Below are 17,677 nucleotides of genomic sequence, written 5' to 3'. Positions count from 1 at the left end.
AGCTGTGTAAATCTCAGGACTGGCTGGACAGTGATATAAATTCAAGGTCCCTGATCTGTATTTCATTTCAGCTATAAACCACTCAAGGTCGGCTCTGCTAACTGCCAGAAACAAACAATTAGTCCATAATTAGATAAATTCTATTTATTTGTTGAGGAAGGACACAGGAAAATAGAGATATTGCTTTAACAAACCCAACTCACTAAATAGAATATGTATACAATATAACTGAGTACTGTATATATATATATATATATATAATATAACTATGCATATATAAGATATGGCTACAAATAATATACAGCTGAGACACTCACACTGCCATAGAGGGATCTGGCTCACAAAGTTCAATAAATACAAAAATAAGGATTTCTCTCTAGAAAACGCCAAGTCCGGATATGTAAACTTTTATCATTCTAATCCACCGTGGCATTCATCCTGGTGGAAAGTCACGGGTTCCCCAGCATCTCTCCCATAGGGGGTGCCAGGTATCCAGGCTGCGGGTAGACATTGGTACATTGGAGCGTAGCCTTCCCAGGGTGCCTCCTCATGGAGTGGAATCGGAATCGGAGTCCAGGCTAAGTTTGTAGCTGTTGAGTTTGTCCTTCTGGGGGTAAGCGTGGTTGGAGCTCCTCCTGAGGCTCTCCAGGGACTGGAGAAAAGACTTCCTGGCTTTCTCCTCCTCGGAGGGCGAGACTCCCTCCTCCTCCACCTCCCTGATCTCTTCGAAGGAGAGGAGCTGGGAACGGAGCCGGCTCTCCCTGCGCCTCCTCAGGGCCCCCTTGGTCGGAGAGGGCAGAGGAAATTCCTCCTCTAGGAAGGCGCTTTGTTGCATGGCCTCCTGGTAGGTGCACAGGTGGTCCTCAGCCTGAGTGACGGACATCTTGGAGAAGAGAGAGGATGAGGATGCTGTGCAATGCGGGGACAAGAGGGGATTGCGCAATAACAGGTGTACCAATGGCTGCAGTGCAATAGTGGATACTGTTCAAGGTGGACCAGAAGGTCTTGTGCAATAAAGGATGGTGTTCAAGGTGGGCTAGAGGTCGCTGTGCAAAAAAGGATGCAGTTCAAGGTGGACCACGGGGTGTTGCGCAATGAAGGATGCGGTTCAAGATGGACCACAGGATGTTGCGCAATGAAGGATGCAGTTCAAGGTGGACCACGGGGTGTTGCGCAGTGAAGGATGCTGTTCAAGGTGGAACACAGGATGTTGCGCAATGAAGGATGCAGTTCAAGGTGGACCACGGGGTGTTGCGCAATGAAGGATGCGGTTGAAGGTGGACCACAGGGTGTTGCGCAATGAAGGATGCGGTTGAAGGTGGACCACAGGATGTTGCGCAATGAAGGATGCGGTCGAAGGTGGACCACGGGATGTTGCGCAATGAAGGATGCGGTTGAAGGTGCACCACAGGATGTTGCGCAATGAAGGATGCAGTTCAAGGTGGACCACGGGGTGTTGCGCAATGAAGGATGCAGTTCAAGGTGGACCACGGGGTGTTGCGCAATGAAGGATGCGGTTGAAGGTGGACCACGGGGTGTTGCGCAATGAAGGATGCAGTTCAAGGTGGACCACGGGGTGTTGCGCAATAAAGGATGCTGTTGAAGGTGAACCACAGGGTGTTGCGCAATGAAGAATGCTCTAGTTTGCAAGAGCAGCTGGTTCTTTGCAAGGGTGCAATCCCATGGTTTAGGAGCAGAGGGTGCTGTGATGATCGGATGCTTGGCAGTACGATGGAAATGAAGACGGGATGGTGCAGGGATTTTCGTCGCTCGGTTCTCTGCTCAGCAAGGAGCTCAGGATAGTTTGCAGATCCTGTGCAATGGTCCTGTTAGACCAACGGGCAGATGATGCTGCAGACTGGTGGGCAGAGGATGGCAAGCAGAGGATGGCAAGCAGTACCGCAGAGCCCAAGCAGTTCGGTCTCAGCTGTGCAATGCTGCAGCGTCAGTTTCTCCCCGTTCAGATCTGCTCAGGGTGTCCAATCCTCGGAGGCTCAGCCTGTATATTCTGCACCGGCTCCCTATGTCTCTGCTGCTCCTCCGGCTCCCCTCCATCCTTTTTATATCCCTTCCTCCTCCTACACTCAATCCGCTCCGTTGACTCCCAGCTCCATGTAAAGTCTGTTCCGGTGACGTGGACCGAGTGACACAGACATGAGAGGGGGGGGTGTGAGAGGGGATCCTGTGCACAGCGTTGGGTGGGGGTGGGGGGTGCAATTTGTCTTTTTAATAAGATAAGAACATGCTGTTCACCCAAGATCGGCGTGAGTGACAACTCTTCCAAAAATTGATGGTGGGACAGATGTCGGTAACTCGATGCCCCCCGTCATACTTTACCGTGACAAGGCTTGCGTGTTACCTGCTATATACTGACTCATTGGATTAAGGAAATAGAAACATAGAAAAGTGATGGCAAAATAAAAGTCTGAGTAGTCCATCGAGTCTGCCTGTGCGTGTTTGTGTTGTTTTTTTTGTTTTTTTCCCTTTCTTTGTTTTTTGTTGTGGTGTTTGTTATTGTTTTTTTTTTTTTTTTCATTAACTTTTTAATGTTTGTCCCAAGCATGTTTGCAGCCATTTACTGTTGACTGTCTTACTACCTCTGACAATACCATGAGGCCGACATATGAGGAGTGTCAGCATTACCCTCAATCAGTTCGGCTGGGTTTTAAAGCTGAAGTTTAATCTGCTTATATTTTGTCCTCCCTGGTCCCTCCCTTCCCTCTCATCAACATGCTTTTAAATAAAACCTTTCCATTTTCATTACTTAACTTTTTTTTTTTTAGACCAAGTGACTTCGTCCCTAGGTCTCCATGCTTCTCTATGTAATGCAGGGTAGATCATGTCTGGTGGGAGGGGCCGACAGGGGGCTGTACATAACTTCCTGTTCCTGAAAACATCACAGCTCCCGGCCTCAGAACTCCTCTCCAGAGTCCTCAGCCCCAATACAAGCAGTGGGCGGGCTCTTGGGAGGAGTTATGCAAACATCAAAATCTCTTCATGGTCTGGAGGAGCGGGAGCTCCTAGGCAGGCTGCAGGCTCGTCAACGCCTACATGGCTCTTGGGAGGAGTTATGTATATATCAGTGGCAGTCCGTCCATAGGGAGCGCAGGGGTGCCGCCCCCCCTCCCCCACCAAGCTACTCATCATAAAAAATAAATAAAAATATACTGGCCCTTTTAAGTGTGTGCGGGGCGCCGGACCCACATGTGCTATGGGAAGCATGACGTGTTTGCAATCACGTGATTGGAAACAAGAAGCTCTATTGGCTTCCTTTGGATAATCCTCGGGGGGCAAAGCTCTGCGCCCTGAACACTCCCACTGTAGCATTGTTGGATGGTGATTGGCGGGTCCTGCGGCGTCACTTCTGGTTGTTCGAGTGACTCATCCAGGCCGGTCTGAAGGTGGATGGAAGGCGACTTGCTGTGAGAAGGGGGGGGAGAGGGATGAAAGCTGACAGGGACTCTGATGGTGACACCTCATTTAAAGAAGGACTCTGATGGTGACACTTCATTTAAAGGGGGACTCTGATGGGGACACCTGATTTAAAGGAGGACTCTGATGGGACACCTGGTGTATAGGGGAACTCTGATATAAAGGGGGACTCTGATGGGGATGCCTGATGTTAAGGGGGACTCTGATAGGGACACTCTGATGGGCACAGTGAGGCTGCATTCACTTCCAGTTTCTCAAGTGACTCATCCAGGCCGATCCGAAGGTGGATGAAAGGCAACTTGCTGTGAGTACTAGGAGGGGGAGGGGTGACACCTGACAGGGACGCTGATGGTGACACTTCATTTAAAGGAGGACTCTGAAGGGGACACCTGATGTAAATGGGACTCTGATGTAAAGGGGGACTCTGATGGGACACCTGATGTAAAGGGGGACTCTGATGGTGATGCCTGATTTAAAGGAGGACTCTGATGGGGACGCCTTAGGTGAAGGATGACTCTGATTGGGACACCTCATGTAAAGGGGGACACCTGATGTATAGGGGGACTCTGATTTGGATGCCTGATGTAAAAGGGGACTCTGATAGGGACGCCTGATGTAAAGGGGGACTCTGATGGGGATGCCTGATGTAAAAAGGGACTCTGGTGAGGACACCTGATGTAAAGGGGGACTCTGATGGAATACCTGATGTAAAGGGGGACTCTGATGGGGATGCCTGATGTAAAGGGGGACTCTGATGGGGATGCCTGATGTAAAGGGGGACTCTGATGGGGACACCTCATGTGAAGGGGGACTCTGATTGGAAGACCTCATGTAAAGGGGGACTCTGATAGGGACACCTAATGTAAAGGGGGACTCTGATGGGGGCACCTGATGTAAAGGGTGACTCTGATGGGGACGCCTGATGTAAAGGGGGACTCTGATGGGACACCTGATGTAAAGGGTGACTCTGATAGGGATGCCTGATGTAAAGGGGGACTCTGATGGGGATGCCTGCTTTAAAGGAGGACTCTGATGGGGACGCCTTAGGTGAAGGATGACTCTGATTGGGACACCTCATGTAAAGGGGGACACCTGATGTATAGGGGGACTCTGATGGGGATGCCTGATGTAAAGGGGGACTCTGATGGGGATGCCTGATGTAAAGGGGGACTCTGATGGGATACCTGATGTAAAGGGGGACTCTGATGGGGATGCCTGATGTAAAGGGGGACTCTGATGGGGACGCCTCATGTAAAGGGGGACTCTGATGGGGACACCTGATGTAAAGGGGGACTCTGATGGGACACGTGATGTAAAGGGTGATTCTGATAGGGACGCCTGATGTATAGGGGGACTCTGATGGGGGCACCTGATGTATAGGGAGACTCTGATGGGGACATCTGATGTATAGGGGGGCTCAGATGGGGACACCTGATGTAAAAGGGGACTCTGATGAGGACTCCTTATGTTAAGTGGTTTTATTTTCTTTTACTTGGCCTACTGTGATGGACACAGTGAGGCTGAATATGATGGGCACAGTGAGGCTGAATATGATGGGCACAGTGAGGCTGAATATGATGGGCACAGTGAGGCTGAATATGATGGGCACAGTGAGGCTGAATATGATGGGCACAGTAAGGCTGAATATGATGGGCACAGTGAGGCTGAATATGATGGGCACAGTAAGGCTGAATATGATGGGCACAGTGAGGCTGAATATGATGGGCACAGTAAGGCTGAATATGATGGGCACAGTAAGGCTGCATATGATGGGCACAGTGAGGCTGAATATGATGGGCACAGTGAGGCTGCATATGATGGGCACAGTGAGGCTGCATATGATGGGCACAGTGAGGCTGCATTTGATGGGCACAGTGAGGCTGCATTTGATGGGCACAGTGAGACATCTCAGGCTGGTGCTACGCCAGAGCAAATTTATAGCACTGCAACGTAATCCAGCTTTACTACCTACGTTAAACACTACAGGTTGGACCTATTGTCTAAGGACCAGGCCTTTGGGCGTAAAGTTCTTCAAGCACTAGTCCCACCCTAGGGTAAGTTCTCACTTATCCTCTCTAAGGTGGCTGCCCTGAAAGACTCCTGGAAAAGATGTTACTGGTAAGTGTAACTTTTATTTTTTGTGGGGGATGGGGGGGGGGGGCACTGTTTGGCACCTTCAACCTGGGCGCTAGATGACCTTGTGCTGGTACTGTTTGGCGGAACAAATGGATAACAGCGGCATGTACTGGAGGTCGGAGCACTCTGGAACTCACAGGGGTCCTGAAGACCATTCGGGATGCATTCACACCTGAGCAACGCAGGAGTACCATGTTTGTTTGCGCGTTTCTCTATTGCAATATATAGGGCAGCTTATTGACTTGAATGGGTTGCCATACGCTCCAAAAAGTGCACCAAAGCGACTCCTGTACCTTTTTTTAATTTATTTTTGGCGCTGACTTTTCCTGATTAAATACCCCTCCACACATAGAGTAGGTGGGTTGTGTAATGTGTGTGAACCCGTGTTTTTGGCACGCGTTGACTCAATGCACGCATGTGAGAGTCGTTCTAATCCTTCCACGTGAAATCTGCGCTGTTTGTGTAATACGTGTCTCGGGCCGGTTTCTGTGGATTAGAACGGACTTTGGTTTTTTTTGCTGCTGGGAGCTCTTGTTTTAATTAAATGCCTGTAGAAGGTAAATCCTAATCCGTTCCAAGACTTACCTGCATCCAGATCATCTGCCGCTTCTACATTCCTAGGAAAGTGAAATGAGGAATTAAACATTTTCTCTTTTATTTCTGTGCTGATTATACAAGATTGTGTCAGGTGACCATGGATAAAAATGAGAGGGCATCTAAACCCAAAACCCCAAAAAAATCTTATATATTGCAGTTTGCTCGTCCTTGGTGTAGTGGCTGCATTTGTTTTTTCTTTTTTCAAGCTTCTTATGCTTTTATTTGCACCTAATGATCCTGCAAATAAATAGCACACTTCTTGCCCCTGGTTGGCTTAGTCACTCTTTCACTGTATCTATGGAGGGAGCCATGGTTGCCACCAGTGCCAGGACAAGGTCATCTATAGCCCAGGGTGAACATGCCAACCTGCGTCGCCCCACCACAAGATGTATGAGCTTTATGTGTCAGCAAAAATCTCCCCACAAACTGAGCATTAATCTACATGCTTACCCCCCCCCCCCCCCCCCAGCATAAATTCCCCCTCCTCCCAGTACAAATCCACCCCCCTGCTAAAATCCCCCATCTTAGCACAAATTTTAGCTCCCACCTCTCTATTGCGTACCCCCCCCCCAAAAAAAATGTAATACTCCAAGCTCAAATCCTCTACCCCTAAAATGTCCCATCCTAGTACCAATCTCCACCCTCCTCCCACCTCAAACCACTTGCCCTCCGGAAGATTTACCCCCCCACCTTCATGACCAGGCCATTTTCTGCGATACAGCACTGTGTTACTTTAACTGACAACTGCATGGTCATGCCATGCTTTATATATATAAAAAAAAAAATTCCCCCATAAATAGAGTTTTCTTTTGGTGGTTTTTGATCACCTCTGCAGTTTTTATTTTTTGTGCTAGAAACAAAAAAAAAAGCGATAATTTTGAAAAAAAAAAACAAAACAACTATATTTTTTACTTTCTGCTATAAATATAAAACATATCCAAAAAAAAAAAAAAATATATATATATATATATATATATATATATATTATAATTATCATTTTAAATCAAACTTCTAAATAAATATAAATTTAGGCCAATACAGTGCATCCGGAAAGTATTCACAGCACTTCACTTTTTCCACATTTTGTTATGTTGCAGCCTTTCTCCAAAATGGATTAAATATTCAAAAAGACTTGAGGCTGTAATTGGTGCCAAAGGAGCTTCAACAAAGTATTGAGCAAAGGATGTGAATACTTTATGTACTATACATGGGATTTTTTTTAAAAATAAATTTGCAAAGATTTCAAACAAACTTCATTCACGTTGTCATTATGAGGGATTGTTTGTAAAATTTTGGAGGAAAATAATGAATTTAATCAATTTTGGAATAACAAAATGTGGAAAAAAGTGAAGCGCTGTGAATACTTTCCGGATGCATTGTATTGGCCTAAATTTATGAAGAAATTAGATTTAAAATGATAATATATTTTATACATATATAATTTTTTATAATTTGCGGACTCAATGTCCACCGGGGGGCCCACGATCGTTTCACGGAGCTGCAGAACAGGGAATTGCCTATGAAAACAAGGCATTTCCCCGTTCTGCCTAATGACATGACAGAGATCTACTGCTCCCTGTCATCGGGAGCAGTGATCGCTGTCATGTGAGTAGTAGCCCACCCCCCCCCCAGTTAGAATCACTCCCTAGGACACACTTAACCCCTTCATCGCCCCCTAGTGTTTAACCCCTTCCCTGCCAGTGTCATTTACACAGGAGTCAGTGCATTTTTTATAGCACCGATCGCTGTATAAATGACAATGGTCCCAAAATAGTGTCAAAAGTGTCCGATGTGTCCGCCATAATGTCGCAGTCACGATAAAAGAATCGCAGATCGCCGCCATTACTAATAAAAAAAAATAATAATAAAAATGCCAACAAATCTATCCCCTATTTTGTAGACGCTATAACTTTTGCGCAAACCAATCAATATACGCTTATTGCGATTTTTTTTTTTTTTTTTTTTACCAAAAGTATGTAGAAGAATACATATCGGCCTAAACTGAGAAAGAAATTTTTGTTTTTTTATATATTTTTTGGGGATATTTATTATAGCAAAAAAAAAATAAAATATTGCTTTTTTTTTTTAAATTGTTGCTCTTTTTTTTGTTTATAGCGCAAAAACTAAACCGCAGAGGTGATCAAATGCCACCAAAAGAAAGCTCTATTTGTGGGGGAAAAAAAGGACATCAGTTTTGTTTTGGTGTAACGTCGCACGACCGCGCAATTGTCAGTTAAAGCGACGCAGCGCCGAATAGCAAAAAGTGCTCTGGTCAGGAAGGGGGTAAAATCTTGAAGCGGTTGAATGGCAGTTTTAATGTCACAGATTTCTCGTAATATACAGAGCGGCCTCCGTGTTGTCGTCTCCAAAGATATTTTGGGGCCGGTAAGTCAGAGCAGCGGAAAAGGGTGACAAAGATTTACCACCATGGCTGCACTTCTCAGAACGTTTACTACAGGATCACAAAATACTCCTAGACCGGAAACCTGCGCTTGTAAAAATTAAGTCTGTAAGTGGATATCCAGCACTAGAAATAACCGTCCCCGACTGAGATTTAACAAGGACAGTAATACCTCCATTCACAACTTTAGGAAATCGTACATACAGGCGGTTTGTTCTTTTTTTGGATGCAGTTGCTTTTTTTGCGCACATATTTGGAATTTTTTTGTGTTTTTCTTTAGGCTTGCAAACATATGGAATAACACATGCAATTATGTGCAGACAAACACTGCTTGTATAAGGGAAGCTCTTATAGAAGTGCTTTTTTGTTTTTTTTTGTGCACATATATGCTAGAACGAGTGCAAAAAAAAAATACTTGTAAAAATAACACCTTCCATAAGAGCTTAGTAGATAGGAATGGAGGCGTACGGTCCTTGTAAAAGCAAAGACAGCATCAGTGACGGTGATGGATATCCATTGAGGAGAGAAAAAAAAAAACAATTCTTAAAAAGACACTGAACCCACATCATAAAAAAAACATCAATAAATGGTGTATTACATGCTGTATATACTCACTCAGCCACTATGAGATACATTTTCTGTATTCTGCAAAAAAACCTGGTTGATCCTGCTGCTCTCTATCTCCCCCTTCTGTCCATGTCCCCAATTCAGCTAAGGATTTTGCAGCTGTGGTAGCAACCCTGCACATGCTCAGTTTTCAGTGTATTTTCTACCCTGGGTTTTTCCTCCCTATCACATCTGAGCAGCCAATGTGACTATAGAATCACACATGTGGGTGTATACACAGTGGTAAATGACAGCCCTCTGCCTCTCTCCTCCTCCATGCCCACTAACTAGCTAAACACAATGCTGGGCGGGATAGTACATGTAGATTAATGGAGGCTTCACCTTCCTCTTCTAAGACACAGGCTGGAGGGTTGTGATATTTCAAATATTTATTTGTATGACACTTTAAAAAACAGTTTATTGATATTAATTTATTTTTACTCTGTATTTCAAAGGCTGTTTTTTTTATTTTTAACATTTGACCAGCAGCAGAGGACTAGAAGCTTTTAATAACCACTCCCATGCCCTAGGACAGGGATCAGCAACCTTTTTTTTTCCACTTAAGGGCTTGATTCAATGTATGTCAATGCATGAAGGGCCGCATTCACCTGCTAATAAATGAAGACAGTAATCTGGACCCCTTTACATTAGACAGCCCCCCGCACCTCTGGACCCCCTTTACATTACACAGCCCCCCGCACCTCTGGACCCCCTTTACATTACACAGCCCCCCGCACCTCTAGACCCCCTTTACATTACACAGCCCCCCGCACCTCTGGACCCCCTTTACATTACACAGCCCCCCGCACCTCTGGACCCCCTTTACATTACACAGCCCCCCGCACCTCTGGACCCCCTTTACATTACACAGCCCCCCACACCTCTGGACCCCCTTTACATTACACAGCCCCCCACACCTCTGGACCCCCTTTACATTACACAGCCCCCCCACCTCTGGACCCTCTTTACATTACACAGTCCCCCGCACCTCTGGACCCCCTTTACATTACACAGCCCCCCACACCTCTGGACCCCCTTTACATTACACAGCCCCTGTACCTCTGGACCACTTTACATCCTACAGCCTCCCCCCTCACATCACACAGCCCCCGCATGTTACACTTTAAAATTGCGCACACTCATGGAATAGTGACAAACTACTGTACTTAAAAATCTCCATAGGTGACAATTTAAATTTTTTTACAGGTTACCAGTTTAGAGTTACAGAGGAGGTCTTGTGCTAGAATTATTGCTCTCGCTCTAATGATCGCGGTGAAACCTCACATGCGTGGTTTGAACACTGTTTACATTTGCAATCACGACTTATGTATGCGTTCGCTTGTGCGCCTGAGCACGGAGGGATGGGGCGCTTTAAATTTTCTTTATTTCTTTATTTTTACAATGTCCCTTGTAAACATCCCTTGTGACAGTAAAAGGCAGTGACAGGTACTCTTTGTGGAGGGATCCCATATCCCTCCTTTACACTTAAAAGCATTCAAGTTTGGCTGTTTTGACTGCTGCAATTTTTACAAATTTGGCGCCTTTAAGTCTTCTGTAAACCGGAAGTGATGTCATGACATCGCTTCTGAGTTGCTAGATTCGAGGCCCATCTCTGGCCAGCTGGCAGAAGTGGCGGCTGGTCGCTCGGGCCTCCCGGTGGGACCCCACATCTCTCTGTATAGAGGACCGATCATGCCTTATTCCTAGGGATGTTTACATTCCTTGTAATAGGAATACAAAAGATCAAAACATTTTTTTAAAGGGAGAGTGTAAAACTAAAAGCAAATAAAATAAACATTAAATAAATAAATAAAAAATTGAAGCGCCCCTGTCCCCTCCGTGCTCACACGCAGAAGCAAACGCATATTTAGGTCACGCCCGCATATGTAAACGACGTTCAAACCACACATGTAAGGTACCAACCTGAACGAAAGAGCAAGAGCAATAGTTCTAGTGCAAGATCTCCTCTGTAACTCTAAACTGGTAACTTGTAAACATTTTTAAAGGGATTCATTAAAGGGCTGAGGTAGAGAAAGGCTGAGCTATCGGCAAACGGAAGTGGCCGGCCACCTTTTGTACCAGGTGCTCTTAACTTTACTCCCAAGTCTTCCACTCAGCCAAGCAGCCTAAGACCACAACTTTGCCATTGTTCAATGTGCCCTCTTTGTAGATGTAGTGCACCCCCTTAGTAACCGCTGGTGAATTTAGTCCTATTTCCCCCATAGAGCACACACAACCAGGCATGCAGCATTTTCCTCTTTCTTCCACTGGCTCAGAAAACAGGGGTTCTTTTTACGGTCTTTATTGGCACAATGAACTCGGAGAGGTAGAGGGAGAATGGGATACCCCGGAACTGGATAACTTGAGGACTCCTCAATTTCTGACTGCACTGACTACAGGCTGCACTGCCCGAAAACGAAATATCTCACAGGATCTCCTATGCTGTAGGTCAGTGGTTCTCAACCTCAGTCCTCAAGTACCTGCAACAGGCCATGTTTTGGGAATTTCTCTTAGCTAAAATAGCTGTGCAAAATACCAAGCCATTGATTGAAAGCACCTGTGCAAGATAAAGGAAAACCTACAACCATGTCCTGTTGGGGGTACTTGAAGACTGAGGTTGAGAAGCACTGCTGTAGGTGACCTGTACTCCTTTCACAGCTAAACAAAGCTACACACAGTCAGTCAATTTTTCCTCCAGCATTAGGAATTTTGTACTCAATGAGCCACAGGGTCTATGGTTGCCTCCAGCCGATATCCACCAAGCTCTTCCTAGTGAGGGAAATGTAGACTCACACCGCCATAGGACAGTTGGACTCTTCCCCACCAACCTCTTCCTGGCTCTCTCCCGTCACCAAACCCAACTTAATACTTGAACTTGCAAATACGCCCCATAGCTAAGCCTAGCTGGGACTTTGGGGTCTTCACAAAAGCTTCTCTAGCACTCCTGCCCCAGGCAGAGAACCCCCACACATGACCTCCTGGACTGGACCCAGGGACACTGCCCTGCTGCCTTAGGCCTCAGACTATTTATGGACTCTCTCACCACCTACTGGGCACACCTCCACAGGGATTGGCTGGAGTCTATAAATGTTCAGACTTTGCATGCACTGTTCTTCCTTCCATGATACTTCCTCTAGAATAGGGGTCTCCAAACTTTCTTAACAAAGAGCCGGTTTATTTTCTTTCAGACCTTGGGAGGGCCAGGCGGTGGCTCGCGTGAGTGGAAATTTTCCTGGCATCAGTGGGAGTAAACATCGCCACATTTGGTATTAGGGGGAGAAACAGTGCCCCACTGGAAGCATCACAGGGGGCAATAGTGCCTCATTATTGGTGTCAGTGGGAGAAATGGTGCCCCATTGTTGGTGTCAGATCAGTGTCTCCTATCAACGGGAGGAATAGTGCCCCATGGGGCCAGATAAAGGCAAGCAAAGGGCCGCAGTTTGGAGACCAGTGCTCTAGAAGATAGGGGGAAGCATCAGAGCAGCAGCCTGTGAAACACTGAGCAACCCTAATCCTCCGATTACAGGGGAGCAAAGCAAAATGTTCCTGTGTGCCTGCTCTGTACTAGGCGGGCTCTACCTCGATTAATGTCCTCAAAGGAGAAGTTACTCTTTGGAATTAAATCAATCAAACCATGATCGGTCCTGCAGTACCGCACACCCAGTGGATCTCCATCGATATGGTGTCAATATGGCTTTCAGTTCTGATAACTTATCAGAAGGTTCTGAAACCTCTACACCAGTGGTTCTCAACTCCGGTTCTCAGGGCCCACTAACAGGCCAGAATTTGTGTATTACCTTGGAGAGATGCAGACTAGAATACTGCAATCACTGAGCAGTAAATGATATCACCTGTGATGTATTTCAGTTATCTTGCAAACCTGGCCTGTTAGTGGGTCCCGAGGACAGGAGTTGAGAACCATTGCTCTACACCTTCATCTATGAACAGGTAAGTCTTCTTTGACAAGTACCAACCTTTTACTTTTAGGTAGCAGCCCTTTAAATTTCACCAGCTCTGCTACATGTATGGAGCTTCCGCACAGTTATGCATGAATGATATTCATAACATTTTTTTGCATAATCTTGTAATTTATGGGTAGCGGAACCCCCCCCCCCCCTCCACTTTGCAAGCTGTCCAGCAGAATATCAGATCATCCAAATATATCAGCGCATTCCGGATCCCGGGCTGGTTGCCATGGAGATCTCTCATCATCGGCACCTTCCCTCCCTGCCAGCTCGCACCCACGATGGAAACAGCCACGTAATAGAGGGGGGACAGCACGAGAGAGCCAGGGATTCCGAATCGCCTCTTATGGAAGAAGGAACGACATATTAGTGATAAAAGCAGAACCTCAACTTAGATATAAAACACTTACAGCAGTATTAAACCCGAAAAAAAAAATGTAATCTATTGGAGCTTACCGATTCTGAGATTTGGAGGCTGCATTTTTTCCCATTTATTTTCACCTGGTGATCTGGCCAATAACACACTTCCTGTCCTTTAGGGTGTCTCCACTATGGGTGGAAGAGCAATTGAGATACCGCTGAACAGCAGCAGCATTGTCAGTCTGGGGCAGGTCCGAACTGGAACGAAGAATAAAATAGGCCTGGGCATTTTAGACTAAGCAGCCCATGACACATTTACCAGGGGGGTGGGGGTTATGGAGAGCACGGGAGGCAGAGAGAACGGGGGTTAGGGGGTGGAAAGTATAGGGGTCGAAAAGCACCAGGGGGGGTCGGAGCGCATTGGGGGTGGAGTGAGACAGCATAAGGGGGGGGGCAGCAGAAGGACGCTAGCTAGGAGGAGCGGCTGCATATAGATGAATCAATCTCTCCATTTTCCTCCTGCAGGCTCTGAATGCCTGCAGGAGGGAGAGGAGGAGAAGCGGGCTTTAAGAGGCTGCAGGAGGAAAATGGAGAGATGGATTCTTCTACAGTATATGCAGCCGCCCCCCCCCCCCCCCCCCATCCAGGCGCACAGGGAGCCGCCCTCACTTTCCCTCTGGTCTGGCGTCTGCTCCAGATCCCCTTCCTGTTCATGGTAACGGGTCACCTGACTTGTAGTTCCCCCCCCCCCCCCGGCCCAACGGCTGAACTGAATTGGCGGCCTGGGAGAGGCTGGGTGAGCAACGTGGGGTCAAGGAGCAGCCTAGCTTCCTGGGGCCTGGCGGCCGCTCCGGCCCACCGGGCAAGCGCCTGGTGTGCCCTATGGCCAGTCCTGGCCTGGTCTGGAGAAAGTAAAAATCCTCTCTTGCACTGGATCCACAGTTAACAGTGCATGTCAGAGCACAAACCAAGCCATGAAGTCCAAGGAATTGTCTGTAGACAGGATTGTATGGAGGCACAGATCTGGGGAAGGGTACAGAAACATTTCTGCAGCATTGAAGGTCCCAATGAGCACAGTGGCCTCCATCATCCATAAATGGAAAAAGATTGGAACCACCAGGACTCTTCCTATAGCGGGCCGCCCAGCCAAACTGAGCGATCGGGGGAGAAGGGCCTTAGTCAGGGAGGTGACCAAGAACCTGATGGTCACTCTGACAGAGCTCCAGCGTTTCTCTGTGAAGAGAGGAGAACCTTCCAGAACAACCATCTCTGCAGCACTCCACCAATAAGACCAGTATGGTAGAGTGGCCAGACGGAAGCCACTCATCCGTAAAAGGCACAAGACAGCCCACCTGGAGTTTGCTAAAAGGCACCTGAAGGACTCTCAGATTGTGAGAAACAAAATTCTCTGGTCTGATGAAACAAAGATTGAACTCTTTGGCCTGAATGGCAAACGTCATGTCTGGAGGAAACCAGGCACCGCTGGTCACCTGGCCAATACCATCCCTACAGTGAAGCATGGTGGTGGCAGCATCATGTTGTGGGGATGTTTTTCAGTGGCAGGAACTGGGAGACTAGTCAGGATCGAGGGAAAGACGAATGCAGCAATGTACAGAGACATCCTTGATGAAAACCTGCTCCAGAGCACTCTGGACCTCAGACTGGGGTGAAGGTTCATCTTCCAACAAGACAACGACCCTAAGCACACAGCCAAGATAACAAAGGAGTGGCTATGGGACAACTCTGTGAATGTCCTTGAGTGGCCCAGCCAGAGCCCAGACTTGAATCCCATTGAACATCTCTGGAGAGTTCTGAAAATGGCTGTGCACCGACGCTCCCAATCCAACCTGATGGAGCTTGAGAGGTCCTGCAAAGAAGAAGAATGGGAGAAACTGCCCAAAAATAGGTGTGCCAAGCTTGTAGCATCATACTCAAAAAAGACTTGAGGCTGTAATTGGTGCCAAAGGAGCTTCACCAAAGTATTGAGCAAAGGCTGTGAATACTTCTGTACATGTGATTTTTTTTTTTTATAAATTTGCAAAGATTTCAAACAAATGTATTCACGTTGTCATTATGGGGTATTGTTTGTAGAATTTTGAGCAAAATAATGAATATACACACACTCAAGCAAGCAGTACTGTAGATCAGAGGTTGGTGCCAGTAGGACAGTGGATGGTGCCACAACTGTTTTTTACCAGCCCTGTTGGGGGGCTTTGGTGAAATATCAGTCTCACATTCGGGACAGAGATTCCCCAGTCCCTTTCTCTGCAGACTCAGCTTATTAATTGGTACCGAAACACCGTTTACTATGCTTTACCTATGAATGAACACAATAAGTGATTGGTAAATATGAATGCCCGCAGCTGGCAGAACTGCGGGGGGGTTTCATGGGCAGCGGGGGGACCTGCACCGCACTGAGTGATTAGGGTATGCCCAGGCACATCTGGCACACGCCTATGTAGGACATGTAGTCCCATGTAAAGTCCAATTGAGATTACAGCAAATTTAAGGATATAAATGCAGGTATTTAATGGGGGTGGGGGGGGGGGGTGGGGGGGGGGGTGTTGAACTTGGGTTGGTAAAAAGATTGCTCACCGGAGTTTAGGAATTCCTGAAGTAGGGTAGCAGTCCTTGTGCTGTGAGATGTCACTGTGGGGATGCTGGGATATAATCTGCAGCAGATTGGGTTTTATTTCTGCAACGCACTGTCCGTGCCAAGCTGGCCTGACAACCAATAATTAGACAGGCAGAAGGTGCATGACTGCTCAGTGCACCCACAGCCTCCGACTTCCGCAATAAGATCAATTAATAGCAAATTAATTAGAGCTGCAGGTCTATTCCTGGCCGTGCGTCTTTAAATATCCTCTATTCCTGTAAGAGAGGAAAGCAGGGGGCTTAATTGACCCAAATGGCTGACGTGGCCGGAAGAGGGAAAAAAAAAAAAAAAAAAGAAATACTGAACGGCTGTAATTAAAAGCTGAACTCCAGGCAGGTATAAAACCCAAATCGATGAATCTTTATGTTCATCACTATATGATTAAATGTATTTTGGTTAATGCAAGCAGATTAAGTGTCTGAATTGGAACAGCCATTCACCCCTTTGCAGCACCTGTACAGCACAACTCGGACTGGGAGAGGGAGAAGCCACGCCAAGAGTCTGTCAGCTGTGCTGCAGTGATCATATGCTACCAAGGGGCATGCTGATAGGAGGAGAGCGCTGAGTGACAGAGATGCATTCACCAGTGTTCCACTTCTCATTTCTCTGCCCGGCCACAGGCTGGGGGAAGGGACAAGACCTAGAAGCCTTACTTAAATGTAATAGAGAAAAATCAGGTCTCCTGCTTTGCCAGACAGGCAAATCTCAGGACTGGAATCTCAGGACTGGATGGACAGAAATACAAATCCTTTGGCAGGTAAAACAGCCCTCTTGTATGCTGTTCATCTGCAAATATTGTCTAAATCCATTCAACATGTGTGTTATTCCCTAAAGAAGAGCTCCAGACCCCCCCCCCCCCCCCCCGGAAAGGTGCCAAATGTTGCAGAAGGGGGGGGGGGGAGGCAAACAAGCGGAGCTTCCCCTTTTGGGCGGAGCTCTGCTTTACAGTACAAATATCCCCCCAAATAACAGTCCATGGTATTTAGTAAAAGGCATGGCGAGTTATTTTAGGTCGTAATTTGTCATAATTTTTGGGAAAATAAATAAATAATAAAAAAAAAAATTTCACAATTTTTAAAAAATTTATATTACATACTGTCACCAGTGCAGTACAGTGTCATCATATAATTGGTGTGGCGGTGATAAGGGACACTGACTGGTGACAGTACGAAAAAAAAGAGTTACGTTTTGTTTTTGGTATTTTTTTAATTACATTTTCTTATTTTTTTTTCTGTGAAGAACAATATAATGTTACATATAACAATACAACAATATAAGTAACATTGTACTGCTCTGGAAAAGTTTTCAGGATTTTATTTACACATTATGTTTGCTAATAGAAGTGCATTACAGTACTATAAGCAAGCATTTCACCGAATGAAACTAAATCATTTAGTTTGTTTTGTTGTGATAAGCTGTGACTGGTCAAAGCTAATCACACGGTAAAGGTGGGCTGTGATTGGTCCTGTCTGTACCATGTGATCGAATTGACCAATCACAGCTAGCAACACAATTGTACACATT

The sequence above is a fragment of the Aquarana catesbeiana genome, linkage group LG11 (assembly GCF_042186555.1).
Source record: "Aquarana catesbeiana isolate 2022-GZ linkage group LG11, ASM4218655v1, whole genome shotgun sequence".
NCBI classification, from domain to species: Eukaryota; Metazoa; Chordata; class Amphibia; order Anura; family Ranidae; genus Aquarana; species Aquarana catesbeiana.
Note: the sequence above shows the minus strand (reverse complement) of the source record.